Source organism: Euleptes europaea, chromosome 1 (assembly GCF_029931775.1).
Source record: "Euleptes europaea isolate rEulEur1 chromosome 1, rEulEur1.hap1, whole genome shotgun sequence".
Classification (NCBI taxonomy): Eukaryota; Metazoa; Chordata; class Lepidosauria; order Squamata; family Sphaerodactylidae; genus Euleptes; species Euleptes europaea.
Genome location: NC_079312.1, coordinates 73,485,772 through 73,500,618, shown reverse-complemented (window position 1 = coordinate 73,500,618; position 14,847 = coordinate 73,485,772). Strand labels below are relative to the sequence as shown.

The 14,847-nt window shown below is 42.0% G+C and overlaps 1 protein-coding gene across 3 annotated transcripts in view; it reads left to right on the top strand.

The window, feature by feature from the left end:
* DOCK3 (dedicator of cytokinesis 3) overlaps positions 1–14,847 on the top strand; it is a 209,864-nt gene that overhangs the window by 38,746 nt on the left and 156,271 nt on the right. The window lies entirely within an intron of this gene.

Below are 14,847 nucleotides of genomic sequence, written 5' to 3'. Positions count from 1 at the left end.
TAATGGGCACAGAAATTTCCGAAAATTTAGAAATTTTCTATAAATGTTGGTCCATTAATTATTGCTGCATCATATATTTAACTGGCCTCAGAGTGCTGATCAAAATATTGGATCCAGGCACAGAAAGATAAGGGATTTCTATAAATCCAGGGGACCCCCAGGTTTGCAGAAAAATCCCAAATGTTTTTTAAAAATGCATTTCAAAGAATACTAAAATGGGAATGCAATGTCTGCACAAGTGTGACATTACAACCCGAATTTTAAAAAAATGACCGAATGAAACCTCATGTCACATAATCCCTATGGCAACCTGGCTGGAGGTGGCTTCGAGCAGAAAGCATGCTCCAGGCTCTTTCTCTGATGGTAGGGGTGGGGCATTCTGCACTTCAGGGAAATGTTTGTTCACAGGTCTGACAGGGTCATGAGGCTTTTAGTGACTCCAGAGAAGGTTTGCCAAGTGCCCACTTTGGGTAGGAAATCTCCAAGAGAAGGGCTGTTTCCCTCCCCCCAACTTTCCATCTCAGGTTGGCAGGAGAAATAGTGGGTGTGGAAATGATGATGCGCTGTGTACTAGCATCATGCTTGGGCAAAATACCATTGAGTTTCTACAGCATCAGTCAATGGATTTTTTGAATGTGATGTCTGCACATTGCCTGTGATCATTTTTGCCCCTTTCCCCACTCCTGATGCTCCTGGGGTTGCCAGGCCACCAGATTTGATACTCATGCTAATTACAGAAATAAATTGGTTAACTGCTACTGTGAAACTAAACTAACTTAACATTTGTAATGAATCATAACTTTTAAAAATGTTAGGGAAGTTTTCTATAAGTGTGATCAATTCACTGAACAATTCCTTTGTTTGATTTTGTTTTTAATCTGTAACACCAGGGCAGCTTACAGTTTCAAAATGAAAAAAACAATATATTAGAACAGCTATATAACAAAGTAAAAGGAACTATGAATAAGCAAAATAAGTTTTTAAGGGTCTCATGCCAGTTCATTCTGTTTGGAAATGCCTGCAGTTATCAGCTGGCCAGCAGAAGTGTTGCTGTGTTTGTCCCTGATTTCTGTAGGGCTAGGAGGCAAGCAGCTTTCATTTACACAGGGTCACAACTTGGCTTCAAAATATATGTGACAATATTTGACTGAGATCAAATAATAGGCAGTCAAATCTGACTTTGATCAGTGTGTTTTTCCTAATGGAAAGCCCAGTGTGAAGCTTATGTCTGCTGCTTTATACTTTCTTGCCTAGGGGGAACGTGTTATAAATTTAATTAATGCATACACACAACTATGCATATTCTGTTACTCATTTACACAATTAAGTTGTGAAATCCAAGCTAATGTAAGGAGAATGTTCTGTAGTATATTCAGAATGTAGGTAAGTAGATAAAACTATGGTGGGGGAAAGTGCTGTCAAGTCACAGCTGACTTATGATGACCCTGTAAGGTTTTCAAGGCTAGAGACGTTCAGAGGTGGTTTGCCGCAGTCTGCCTCTGTGTGGGCTGAGAGAGTTCTGAGAGAGCTGTGACTGGCCCAAGGTCACCCAGCAGGCTACATGTGGAGGAGTGGGGGAATCGAACCCGGTTCTCCAGATTAGAGTCTGCCACTCTTAGCCACTATATCACGCTGGCTCTCTATAGGACTATAGGAGTAATATTTTACCCTTCAGGTTCAAGCAGTGGGGCAGTAATCAGGAGAGTAATATTTGAGTCCAGTAGCACCTTAAAGACCAACAAGATTTTCAGGGTATAAGCTTTCAAGAGGCAGAGCTCCCTTTGTCAGATTTGATTAAGTTATCTGACAAAGGGAGCTTTGACTCTCAGAAGCTTATACTGTAGAAATCTTGTTGGACTTTAAGGTGCTACTGAACTCGAATCTTGCTCTTCTATTACAGACCAACACAGCTACCCAACTGAAACTATCAGGAGGGTAATGTTTCTTACCTTTTGTACCTAAACCAGACTAGATTCTCTTAATTTTGTGATATTGAGACACTTTGTGCTCAGTGTTTTGGCTAAGGCAGTAGTGTCATGTGGTAGTTCTCTGAATAGAAAAATAGGGACAATTCAGCTGTGAGGCCTGGGAGAGTTGCAGAAATCCCATGGTGCAGGGATACCCTACATTAAATAAGGGTAATAACATTTTTGCTACTGTTGTACAACATGATTTACATGCAGCAGACCATAAAATCCCAACTCTGACTGGAAGATGGTGTGAGAGACAGGGGAAGGGGGGATTCAAAGCTAAATATTCAAAGTTGTGATCATCTATATCTTGGATCCAAAAATTTACTTTGGGTATGCCTAAAGAGTTACTTTGGGTATAGCCTTTGGGCATGTGGAACTATTTGCATGGTTCTGTGGATCCCAGGCTGACTTGAGGCTTTGTATCAGTTAGCCTGTTGTCTTAGGCTGCTTTTGTTCCTTGGATGATAATTTGACATGATTGTATGCTTTTGGGATACATTTTTGATGATGCTTTGTGCAGGTTTCCATCTCTGTGTATGCGAGGAAAATGTTTTGCAAGAAATTTATTGCTCCATTCATGTTCAGTTTTTACTGTCCAATCTAGCTTGATATGATGAATCTTGAATGTAATAATACATCTATTTTAATTTCATATGAAATCATTGTAATTTGGTCAATCATATTCTTGGTAATAGGAATGGTTTCTTTATATAACTGTATTGAGAACTCTTCCTAAGAGATTTATGGTTACTTCAGATTGGTTCCTGTGCAAGTTTGCATGTAAAAGTAGATCTTTCCCACCCTTTTCTTTCCACAACAGCTCTTTATGATCTTCCAAATGCTTATATTGGGGGAGCTTCATAGACAGATTGCCACAGAATATGAAAGGTTGAGGTTAAGAGAAGAATCAGGTGAAATCACCCTCACATTCCTCTTCTGCCAGCATAACTGAGTGGGGATTATTTCACCCAGTTTCTAACATGGGCCAGATAATGGACTCCTCTTCATCTAGTGAAGAGGCCAAAGACTCAGAGGAGGCTGTGGCAGCTGGGCACCCAACACCACTCCAGTAGGAGGCAGTTGAAACACTTCCAGGAGCTGCCTCTGATGTTAAGAAGGAGCTCGCAGACTCTTAAGTCAGTCTGTTCACCCTGGGATACAGAAGGCCTTGCCTTCTCATTCAGACTTGGACCCTGAATTTTCCACTCCAGAGCCTGCTGCTGAAGCAGAGGTGTTTCCACAATGACCCTCCCTCAAGTAGGGTTGCTAACCTCCAAGTGGGGCCTGAGGGATCTCCTGCTTTTACAACTGATCTCCAGAGGACAAAGATCAGTTCCCCTGGAGAAAACGGCTTATGGAGAGTGAACTGTGTGGCATTATACCCTGCTGAGGTCCCTCCCCTCCCCAAACCCCAGCTCCCCAGGCTCCACTCCCAAAATCTCCAGGTATTTCCCAACTCAGAGCTGGCAACCCTACCCTTAAGCCTCTCAAAGCCCTGAATCACTTTGACCCTGTTGCAGTACTTGCTGCCATGACCAGATGCGGCACCTTTAACTACTGGCATCCTATCCCTGAAGGGAAGAGGCTTGTATCTATAATTCCTTAAAAGAATATTCAAGGCTATAGTTCACCTTCAGCCTTTGCTGGAACAACATCCATGATATAATGATGGCTCCAACAGTAGTAACTCTACTCCTAGACCTCAGCTTTGATCAGGACAGTTTCCTCCCCTTATTTTGGCCTTCCAAGGCCATGTGACATTTGTCCACAAGGTTCCCTGAATCCCAGTCCCAGCACCAGCGTTTGGGAAGTCAGGCTGCAGATGGAAGAGAAAGGTGAGAGAGATCTGCATCCTTCTATAAATAAACCATTTGTTGTTGTTTTGTTTTTGTTCATGCTCTTTCACAAGAAAGTTACCAGAACATTGAGAAAATTGAGTATTTAATTTGTAATTTAGAGGACATTTTAATATTTTATCATTTTGTTCTTAGCATATTTTCAGAATTCCAGTTCTGAAGTTTGCTTATATTATACTGTAACTTTTGTGCTCTGAGTCCTATACTACATAACTGATTTTTGTGCACTACCTAAAATATATGTAAAATGTAGAAAGCTTATTCCCTGGAATTCATGTTGGTGTCTAAGGTGCTACTGAACTTGAATCTCGTTCAGCAGCCCAATACTGTAACTCTCCTGAAAATTTAAAATAATTTTGATTGTACTATGACTCACCATTCTGTGCAAATAGGATAAGCTTATGTAACTACTGGCTCATTTGTTTATTTTTTCCATAACTGAAAGAAAGCCTTGTGGCAGAAAGGTTGCTTCAAATCAATAATTTTCTTATAAGAAATATTACAAAATGTTTGATGTGTACCATATATGGTGGTGGAGAGCTACTTTAATTTTTGTTAGTATGTTTTGCTTTAATTTATTGCTTGTTTCACTAAATTTTTATCAGTGGGAAATAATGTTCACTTGCTTCTTGCCAGACTTCCTTAGTGTTGTAGGAGATTATATCACGCATCTTTAAGACTATAGTCACGGCCCCTCTTAGGAGCTTTATCTATAAATCTGAGCGTGTAATATCAGACCCTGGATGTGAGATCCCCTAGGAGCAACATATACCTATGCTGTTCTGAGAGTGAGGAGATTCAAACGTAACAAATTATACCCAAATAAGGATGAATACCAGGAAGGTAGTTGTTGAATTGTGTAACACCACAAGTCTCTGAATAGTTCTCAAGGTAGCCTTATATAGAATGAATAGTTAGGTAGCCTCATATAGAACAAACAGTTCTCAAAGTAGCCTCATATAGAAGTTTAGAAAGAGATGGATGTAGGTGGTTAAGTAAAAGAACTTCTCAACAGAATGTTTCTGGCCACTGCCTTTTATCAATGGATAAATTACTATTAGATACTTACTATAGACCACATTTTCTTTACAGATTACCACCACTACCAATTTGAGTAAAAGCATTATCAAAAGTCTTAGACATCTAGGTCTCACACGAATTCGCCGTATTATCCAGGATTATGGGGATACCACTGGCTTTAACCCTAAACCTTCCAAATTGCAGAAGAATCAAAACAGCGTGTTAGATTTTATCTATTTTCCTCTGTCTGTATGCTTCTCTTCCTCCTGCCCCATCATGGTTCATATTCCCTTTCTGTTCTGAACCATTATTTTAAATAGAACCTGTCCTATTTTATATTTCTGAACGATAATTAAAAAAAAAAGGATGCTGGCTTAGAATAAGATTTTAAAAAAACAGCTACAGGTGTGGTATAGTTATTGATGGCAACTAAAATAATTTTTAGGGCAATAAAATCAATGTATCATGACTGGATATTTATATAGTTCAGTTTCACCAGTTTTTGTGCTCCAGATGACCTAGAAAGCAGCAGGCGGTAAAGAGGCCTGCTACTTTAAAACTGTAATCTACTGTAGCAAACTGTGATGATAATTGGGCTGATACAGGAAGAAACAAAGGACAGGGTTTTTTTTCTCTGTAGTGTTTCTTCCATGTTGGAATGTTCCGCTAGCTTATCTGTTTATTTTTTTGTTGAAATATTACTTCTTTTCCAGTAAAATCTTTGAGATTTGCTCTGACTTGGACACTGATTTATCATATGGTATGGATATCTAGTGGACTATCAGGTCCTTTATCAACTTAGTCTTTCTGAAGGATGTAAACAGAGTTCTGGTTCTGTTAAAGCCATGACCTGTAATGTGGACTAGGGATGTGGATTTGGATATGCAAAACCAAAAAAACACCATTTGACTAGAGCTGAATCTGCTAAAACCTGCTCTCCTGCACACACACGCGCGCGCGCACACACACACACACAGCAGCAGCAATGGAGGTGGCATCTCTCCTGGAATCACAAAAGATCTCCCAACTACAGAGATCAGTCCCCCTTAGGGTTGCTAACTGAAGGTTGGGAAATTCCTGGAGATTTGTGAGTAGAGCCTTGGGAGGGTGAGGGAGACTGCACCCTCCAAAACAGCCATTTTCTCCAGGAGAACTGATCTCTCATCTGGAGATCAGTTGTAATTCCAGGTGATCTCCAGCCCTTATCTGGAGGTTGGCAATGCTAGTTCCCCTGGAGGAAGTGGCTGCTTTGGAGGGTGGAGAGTATGGCATTATACCCTTCTGAGGTCCCTTCCCTCCTCAAACCCCACCCTTCCTAGTGTCCACCTCTCAAATCTCCAGGAATTTCCCAACCTGGAGTTGGTAACCCTACCTCTTTCCCACCCAACAGCCAACCTACCTTTATCCGCCCCTCTGTCTTAAGTTTTCCATCTCCTCCCTCCACTGTAGCCTCTGCCTTGGAGAACTACAGTATTTCTCCACAGGGGGGACCAAAGCAGCTTACATTAATCTCCCCTCCTTTTTTATCCATACAACAGCCCTGTGATGTAGGTTAGGTTGAAACTATCACACAGTGACCTTCCACAGCAAGATGGGGATTTGACCCTGGGTCTCGCAGACCCTGCTCTGAAACTCTAACCACTACACCACATTAGCTTTCATAGGGTGGCTGCTGTTGAACAGTCGCAAGCAGCCAGGCCCGGTAGAGTCATTTAAGTCAGGTGATGTCAAGTCACCCAGAGGTTGCTGCCAGGCCTGGGGTTGCCAGCCTCCAGGTTGGACCTGGAGATCTCCCAGAATTACTACTGAACTCCAGATGACAGAGATCCTGCTGGAGCTGCTTTGGAGGGTGGACTCTATGGCAATATACCCAATATACTCTCCCCTTCCCAAACCCTGCCCTCTTCAGACTTGCCCCCCAAATCTCCCAGAATTTCCCAACCTGGAGCTGGCAACCCTACCCTTAAGCCTCTCAAAGCCCTGAACCTCAAAGCCTCTCAAAGCACTGAAGTCAAAGCCAGGCCTGGCCCCAGTGAGTCCTCTTTCAAAGGCCAAATTAGGCCTGGATAGGGCTCTTCTCTCCCCCCCCCACCTTTTACTGGCAGAACCAAGCCTGGAATCTGTGGTTGCCTAGCAACTGTCAGTGAGGGAATCTGTTGCTTAAAGCTACAGGCTCTCATTTGATCATTTTCGGTTTTTAAAACTTCCCAGTATATATATTTTTACATTTCAGATTTTTCTGCAAACCTGGGGGCCTTTTCAGGTTTGTCAAAAGACCTGTCTTGCTCGTTCACAATTCCAGTCACTGGATTTAAGTATGCAAAGATTTAGCTGACTTCATTATTAGAATATAAGATTGAAAAAGGATACACTTGATTTTCAAGTGTTGGCTAATTATAGGGCAATTTCTAATCTTTTCCTTGACAACATTATCGAACGGGTGATGGCTGAGTAATGAAAATATCTGGATGACAAATCTTGCCTGGGTTTTTAAATCTGGCTTTAGGCCTGGTTTTGGGATAGTGCTGGTGATCTTAGTGAACAATCTTTGTCTACCATGGGGAATGTCTTTTTGTTTGTCCTTCTGGATCTTTCAGCAGTGTTTAATATAAGTGATCATGTACTACTGTTGGAGTACTTAGGATCTGATATAGGAATTGGAGGTGCAGCTCTGAAAGGGACTGATATTTTTTTCAGTGGCTGAGCACAAACAGTGATGGCAGGTGATGAGTCAGCTCCATGGGATCTTCTGTCTGGTGTCCCACAACTGTTCTCTTTCCAGTGTTACATAAGAACATAAGAAAGGCCCTGCTGGATCAGACCAAGGCCCATCAAGTCCAGCAGTCTGTTCACACAGTAGCCAACCAGGTGCCTCTAGGAAGCCACTAACAAGACGAGTGCAGCAGCACCATCCTGCCTGTGTTCCACCGCACCCAAAATAATAGGCATGCTCCTCTGATACTAGAGAGGATAGGTATGCAGCATGACTAATATCCATTCTAACTAACAGCCATGAATACCCCTCTCCTCCATGAATATGTCCACTCCCCTCTTAAAGCCCTCCAAGCTGGCAGCCATCACTACATCCTGGGGCTCCACAATTTAACTATGCGTTGTGTGAAAAAATACTTCCTTTTATCTGTTTTGAATCTCTCACCCTCCAGCTTTAGCAGATGACCCCGTTTTCTAGTATTATGGGAGAGGGAGAAGAACTTCTCCCTGTCCACCCTCTCCAAACCATGCATAATTTTATAGACCTCTGTCATGTCTCCCCTTAGCCACCTTCTTTCCAAGCTAAACAGCCCTAATCGTCTTAACCGCTCCCCATAGGACAGTTGCTCTAGTCCCCTAATCATTTTGGTTGCTCTTTTCTGCACCTTCTCAAGCTCTGTAATATCCTTTTTTAGGTGTGGTGACCAGAACTGTACACAGTATTCCAAGTGTGGTCTCACCATAGTTTTGTACAAGGGCAGTATGACATCAGCAGTTTTATTCTCTATTCCTCGTCTAATTATAGCCAGCATGCAATTTGCCTTTTTTACAGCAGCCGCACACTGGGTTGACATCTTCATTGAGCTATCCACTACCACCCCAAGATCCCTTTATTGGTCTGTCGCTGCCAGCACAGATCCCATCAGTGTATATGTGAAGTTGCGATTTTTTGTCCCAATATGCATCACTTTACACTTACTCACATTGAATCTCATTTGCCATTTTAATGCCCATTCTTCCAGTATGCAGAGATCCTTCTGGAGCTCTTCACAGTCCGATTTTGTTTTAACCACCCTAAATAATTTGGTGTCATCTGCAAACTTGGCTACTTCACTGTTTAACCCCTACTCCAGGTCATTGATGAACAGGTTGAAAAGCACCAGTCCCAACACAGATCCCTGAGGCACCCCACTGCTCACATCCCGCCATTGTGAGAACTGACCATTGATTCCTACTCTCTGCTTCCTATTTTTCAGCCAGCTCTCAATCCATAAGAGGACTTGTCCTCTTATCTCGTGACTATAAAGTTTGCTTAGCAGTCTTTGGTGGGGGACTTTGTCAAAAGCTTTTTGGAAATCCAAATACACAATATCCACAGGCTCATTCCTGTCCACATGCTTATTGACACTATCAAAAAACTCTAATAAGCTAGTGAGACAGGACCTACCCTTACAGAAGCCATGTTGGGTTTTGCCCAGCAGACCTTGCCCTTCTATATGCTTGACAATTCTATCTTTAATAATGCTTTCCACTAATTTACCCAGAACAGACTTTAAGCTAACTGGCCTGTAATTTCCTGGGTCCCCCCTGGAACCTTTTTTATAAATGGGTGTTACATTGGCCATTCTCCAGTCCTCTGGTACAGAGGCTGATCGAAGGGACATATTGCATATCTTTGTTAGAAGTTCAGCAATTTCCCATTTGAGTTCTTGAAGAACTCTAGGATGAATACCGTCTGGTCCCTGTGACTTGTTAGTTTGCAGTTTGTCTAGACGTTCTAGGACTTCCTGCCTTGTTACCACTATTTGCCTCAGTTCCTCATTTTCCCCTCTCCAACATCTCAGTTCAGGAGAAGGAATCTGCCCTGTATCTTCGACTGTGAAGACAGATGAGAAGAATTCATTTAGTTTTTCAGCAATCGCTTTATCCTCCCTTAGAGTTCCTTTACTCCCATTGTCATCCAATGGTCCAACCGCTTCCCTAGCTGGTTTCCTACTCCTCATATACTTAAAGAATTTCTTATTGTTTATTTTGATGAGTTTAGCAATATGCCCCTCAAAATCTTTTTTTTTGCATGTCTAATTATCTGCTTGCATTTCCTTTGTGCAAGTTTGTGTTTGCTTCTGTTAGCCTCGTTTGGGCAAACCTTCCAGTCTCTGAAGGAAGACTTTTTTTCTCTAATTGCTTCCTTCACCTTACCTGTTAGCCATGGTGGTGACTTGGACTTATTACTACCTTTCCTGACCTGCGGTTTTACAAGCTAGCTGAGCCTCTAGTAATGTGGACTTGAGTAACCCCCAAGCCTTTTCAAGAGATTTAACCCTCCTAACTGTTCCTTTCAACTTCCTCTTTACCAGTTTTCTCATTTTAGAGAAGTTCCCTCTTTTAAAGTCAAAGATAATTGTGTGAGATTTCCCAGTCACTTTCCCATTTGCATATAAATTAAATTTGATGCCATTGTGATCACTATTGCCAACTGGCTCAACTACATCCACATCCCGCACTAAATCACTGGCAGCACCACAGAGTACTAAATCCAGGATCGCCTCCCCTCTGGTTGGGTCTGTGACCAACTGTTCGAGGGCGCAGTCATTTAGGATGTCTAAAATTTTTATCTCTTTGGCTTGACTGGAGCATACATTTATCCAATCAATATGAGGGAAGTTGAAGTCTCCCATTATTACTACTTCATTACCTTTACATGCTTCCCTAATTTCATTCTCCATCTCAAGATCACCCTGAGCCATTTGGTCAGGGGGCCGATAGAACGCCCCAGTACTAAATCTCCTTTGGGGCCTGGAATTGTCACCCATAAGGATTCTGTGGACGAGTCTGCCCTTTTTATGGTCTCTAGCTTATTAGATACTATGCCTTCCTTGATATACATAGCAACACCCCCTCCAATACGCCCTTCCCTGTCATTTCTATACAGTTTGTAACCAGGGATGACTGTATCCCACTGGTTCTCTCCCCTCCACCAGGTTTCTGTAATGCTCACTGTATATGTTTTCCCTTAAAACCATGCACTCTAATTCCCCCATTTTTGCTTGGAGGCTTCTAGCATTAGCATAGAGACACCTCCACACTGTTTCTCTCTTTCGACTTGCCTGTCATGTGCCTTTGGGCATCTTTAAGTGGCTATCCATCATTTTTCCCCCATTCCCTTTCATGTCCAAGTAATTCTCATGTGGGCAATCTGAAGCAATTTTCCCTTTGTCCATGTGCACTGAGTTTGCCCAAACCGGATGCTTCTCAGCTCCTGTCGGCTTTTCCCCCAGGTTCAGTTTAAAAGCTGCTCAGCCACCTTTTTTATATTATGCGCCAGCAGTCTGGTTCCATCCTGGTTCAAGTGGAGCCCATCCCTTTTGTATAGGCCCGGCTTGTCCCAAAATGTTGCCCAGTTCCTTACAAATCTAAAGCCCTCTTCCCTGCACCACTGTCTCATCCACGCTTTGAGACTCACCAACTGTGCCTGCCTAGCTGGTCCTGCATGTGGAACAGGTAGCATTTCTGAGAAAGCTACCTTGGAGGTCCTGGCTTTTAGTCTCCTGCCTAGCAAACTAAATTTGGATTCCAAGACCTCTGGACTACATTTTCCCATGTCGTTGGTGCCAACATGCACCACAACCACTGGCTCCTCCCCAGCACTACCTACCAGACTACCTATATGATGGGTAATGTCCGCAACCTTCGCACCAGGCAGGCAAGTCACCATGCGGTCCATGCACCCACCAGAAACCCAGCTATCTACATTCCTAAGGATTGAATCCCCCACTACAAGAAGCCCCCCTCCCCTCTGAGGCATATCCTCGGTACGAGAGGATATCTGTTCATCCACCAAGGAAGAGGTCCCTTCTAAGGTACCACATCCCCCTACCTCCGTGAGATGGCCTCCTTCCCCAAGGGCTCCATCATCCGTGACTGGCAGGTTGCCGTCACCTGTTTAATTGTTTAATTTCAGCGAGAAAGATGGACTATAAATTAAATAACAAACAAATAGATATATGACCCTAAATGAGTTTGTCTGCAGTTTTGTGGTGGGTTTTTACTAGTATGCTGGCAACATCAACCTTTATGTAGCATTAAATAAACCACCGAATGCTGCTGTGTCTATCCTGTGCTGTGGTTAAGCAGTTAAGAGAATAAACTGAAACTGAACCCTGAACAGATGGAGGTGATGCTGGTCAGTAACTGTTTGCACTGGCTGGGATTTTATTCCTCATTTGGATGGGGTTCAGCATTCTCTGATGGACACTGTGAGGAGCATAGGAGTCCTGTTGGACTTAGCTCTGTTATTAGAGAAGCAGGTATCTGCAGTAGTCAAGGGAGGTTTTTGTCCTTACAGGACAATGACATTATCTTGATACTTACAGGACAATGATTAGCACATTACCTTTGATACTTTTTGCAGGACAATGATTCAGCTCAAACCCAACCCCTTTCTGACTATATTTTACTCTTCCTACACACTTGACACTGAGAGATATTGTCCTTCAGTGTTACTCCTCAGTGTTACTGCCACAGCTGCTGGCGAAACGTCAGGAAAGAAAATTCCAAGACCACGGTCACACAGCCCGGATAACCTACAAGAACCAATGAGGTTTTTATCAATAATATTTGGCCCATAAGCTTCTCCCATGCCTGGAGATTGCTGATCTGGCTATGCCAAGACATGCCAAAGTAACATTGAGACTTGACTATTGTAGCATATTTTATGTGGGATGCCCTTGAAGTTGATTCAGAAACTGTATTTAGCACAAAATGTTGCAAAACGCTCCTTGCCACAAGGTGGCTGCATTGATCATTAGCAACTTTTGAGTCTCAAATGGAGAGAAAAAACATTCAATTGAATTGAAATCAATGTATCACATTATGCCTATTTTATTATCATTGGCTGTTGGTATCCAAGTCCAGCTTAAAATGCTGGTGCCTATCGTTACAACTTTTCATGATCCACACATCTGAAAGACCATCTTTCCCATTGTGACACCAGCAATGCTTTCTGCCTGTTTGAAGGCTTTTTTAGTAGCCACTCTGATGCTGTAGAACAATCTCAGAGAGGACATTAGAAGATCCGAATTATATCTACAGTTTCAAAGTAGATGTAAGTCTGAACTTATTAGAAGGGGATCTAGCTTATCTGGATGAGTGTTTGTAATACAACTTTTTGAGTTCTATTTCAAATTTATTAATGCTGCCTAGTTTTATGGTTAGGAGCCCTGTGGTGCAGTGTGGTAAGCTGCAGTACTACAGTCCAAGCTCTGCCCACGACCTGAGTTCGATCCCAACGGAAGTTGGTTTCAAGTAGCCTGCTTGACGTCGGTAAAATGAGTACCCAGCTTGCTGGGGGTAAAGGGAAGATAACTGGGGAAGGCACTGGCAAACCACCTCATAAATAAAGTCTGCCTAGTAAATGTCGGGATGTGACGTCAACCCATGGGTCAGGAATGACCTGGTGCTTGCACAGGGAACCTTTACCCTTAGTTTTATGATTATTCTTTGATGTTTTTTTATGAATTATTGGTTTTTATAGTGATTACCTGTCTTAAGTCCCAGGTGTCTGGGAGAAAGGTGATTGATAAATGTTCTAAATAATTAATGTGTGCATGTAGAAAAATAAATCTTTTAAAAAATCTATTCTGTTCTGCTGCACAAGTGGTGTAAGCTCAAAAGACAGAACAAAAACTAGTGCAAGGAGTGAATGAAAATGCAATGCATTTATTTTGTTGAGATTAGTAAGAACATAAAATATGAGTAAAAATCTTGGATGTGGATGTCTGACTGTGAAGACATTGGATTTGTCCATTATGTTCTGACAGATGCACACAGTAGCAGGGATTATAACAATTCAGTTGCCTCAATCTACACATTCATATTTCTTGGTGGTTAAGGAACTACAGGTGAGGTTCCCTAGGCTGAAAAGCTGAATCCAGGATATACGCGGTGTATGCTGCATATAGATTGAGAGCATTAGCACTAAACTTTGTATTCAGGTGAGCAGGACAGGCAATCCATTCTTCTGCTCAGTTCTGCCTCCCTGCAAAAAGCATTCAGTTGTTGTCTGACATGACTGTGATTGCATCCATGTAGCCCTGGCTCCTGGATTGGGGCTTTCACCCCAAGGAGGTACATACCTTGCATCTCGCTGTGCTGCATTCATACTGTTGCATTTATTTGCTGATTTCCAAAATTTGGACCCCTCTTTTCTACCCTTATCAGGGCCACCATGGTGGCCCTGCAGCTCATTGTGTCACTGAGCTTTGAAGCTTGTGTGTCCATAAATATGTTGAAAGAAAAAAGAAATTCACAACACAGGCTAAGAACTGTGTTGTATAGTGATCGGAGTGTCTGACTAGGATCTGGGAGACCCAGGTTCAAACCCCTACTCCACCATGGAATCTTGCTGGGTGCACTTGGGCCTGTCACACACTCTCAATCTAACCTACCTCACAGGGTTGTTGTGAGGATAAAATGGAGGATAGCAGCAAGATGTAAGCTACTTTGGGTCCCCATTGAGCAGAAAGGTGGGGTATTGACAATGTAAATAAATAAAATAAGAACACTTTCCTGATCATAAGCCCCCCTAAATAGACTTCAGTAGGATTCTGAGTAGATCTGCTTAGGAGTGTAGCAGATGGATAGTTAGAATAATGCATTAAGGCTGTATCTACACATTTTTGAATATTGCTATATAGTCTATATAGCAGTCATTGGCAACTGGATTTTCTTTTATAGGCAAGACAATTAAGGAGGTGAGTGATTTCTGTAGTGTAGTGTTAACACAACATCCAACCATGTGTGAATGCAGTCTACATGTGTCAAAATACTTCGCAGTTTGTTTAAACAATTGTATATTTGAATACTAGGCTCAAAATATTTGTCCAAAGGTAAGTAACAAGTGTGGGAACCTTGGTCGTGTTATTAACCCACTCAGTTTTTAATTTCTTTGTATCCTGCCCCCCAAAAGAAGAATCATTTGCTGCTAGTTTGCACCAACAGAATCAGTTCACTTCCCAGAACAAATCCCTTTGTATTCATCTGATTCCCAGTTTCAGGTGCTATTGATTATGCTTTTACTTGATTTATTTTCCTGAAGTAAACTGACATTTTTTGTATTTTATTTATATTGTCTATAGATTTTAAATGCTGTAAGCTATCTTTAACTGGTAACTTGGTGATATTTTTTTTTTTCATATCATACCTTTAAGTAATGAATTAGAAGATGGGAAACTATTGTAATAAGACCTCAGTTTATATAAAAGCTTCATTATAGCATAAAGTTTGAT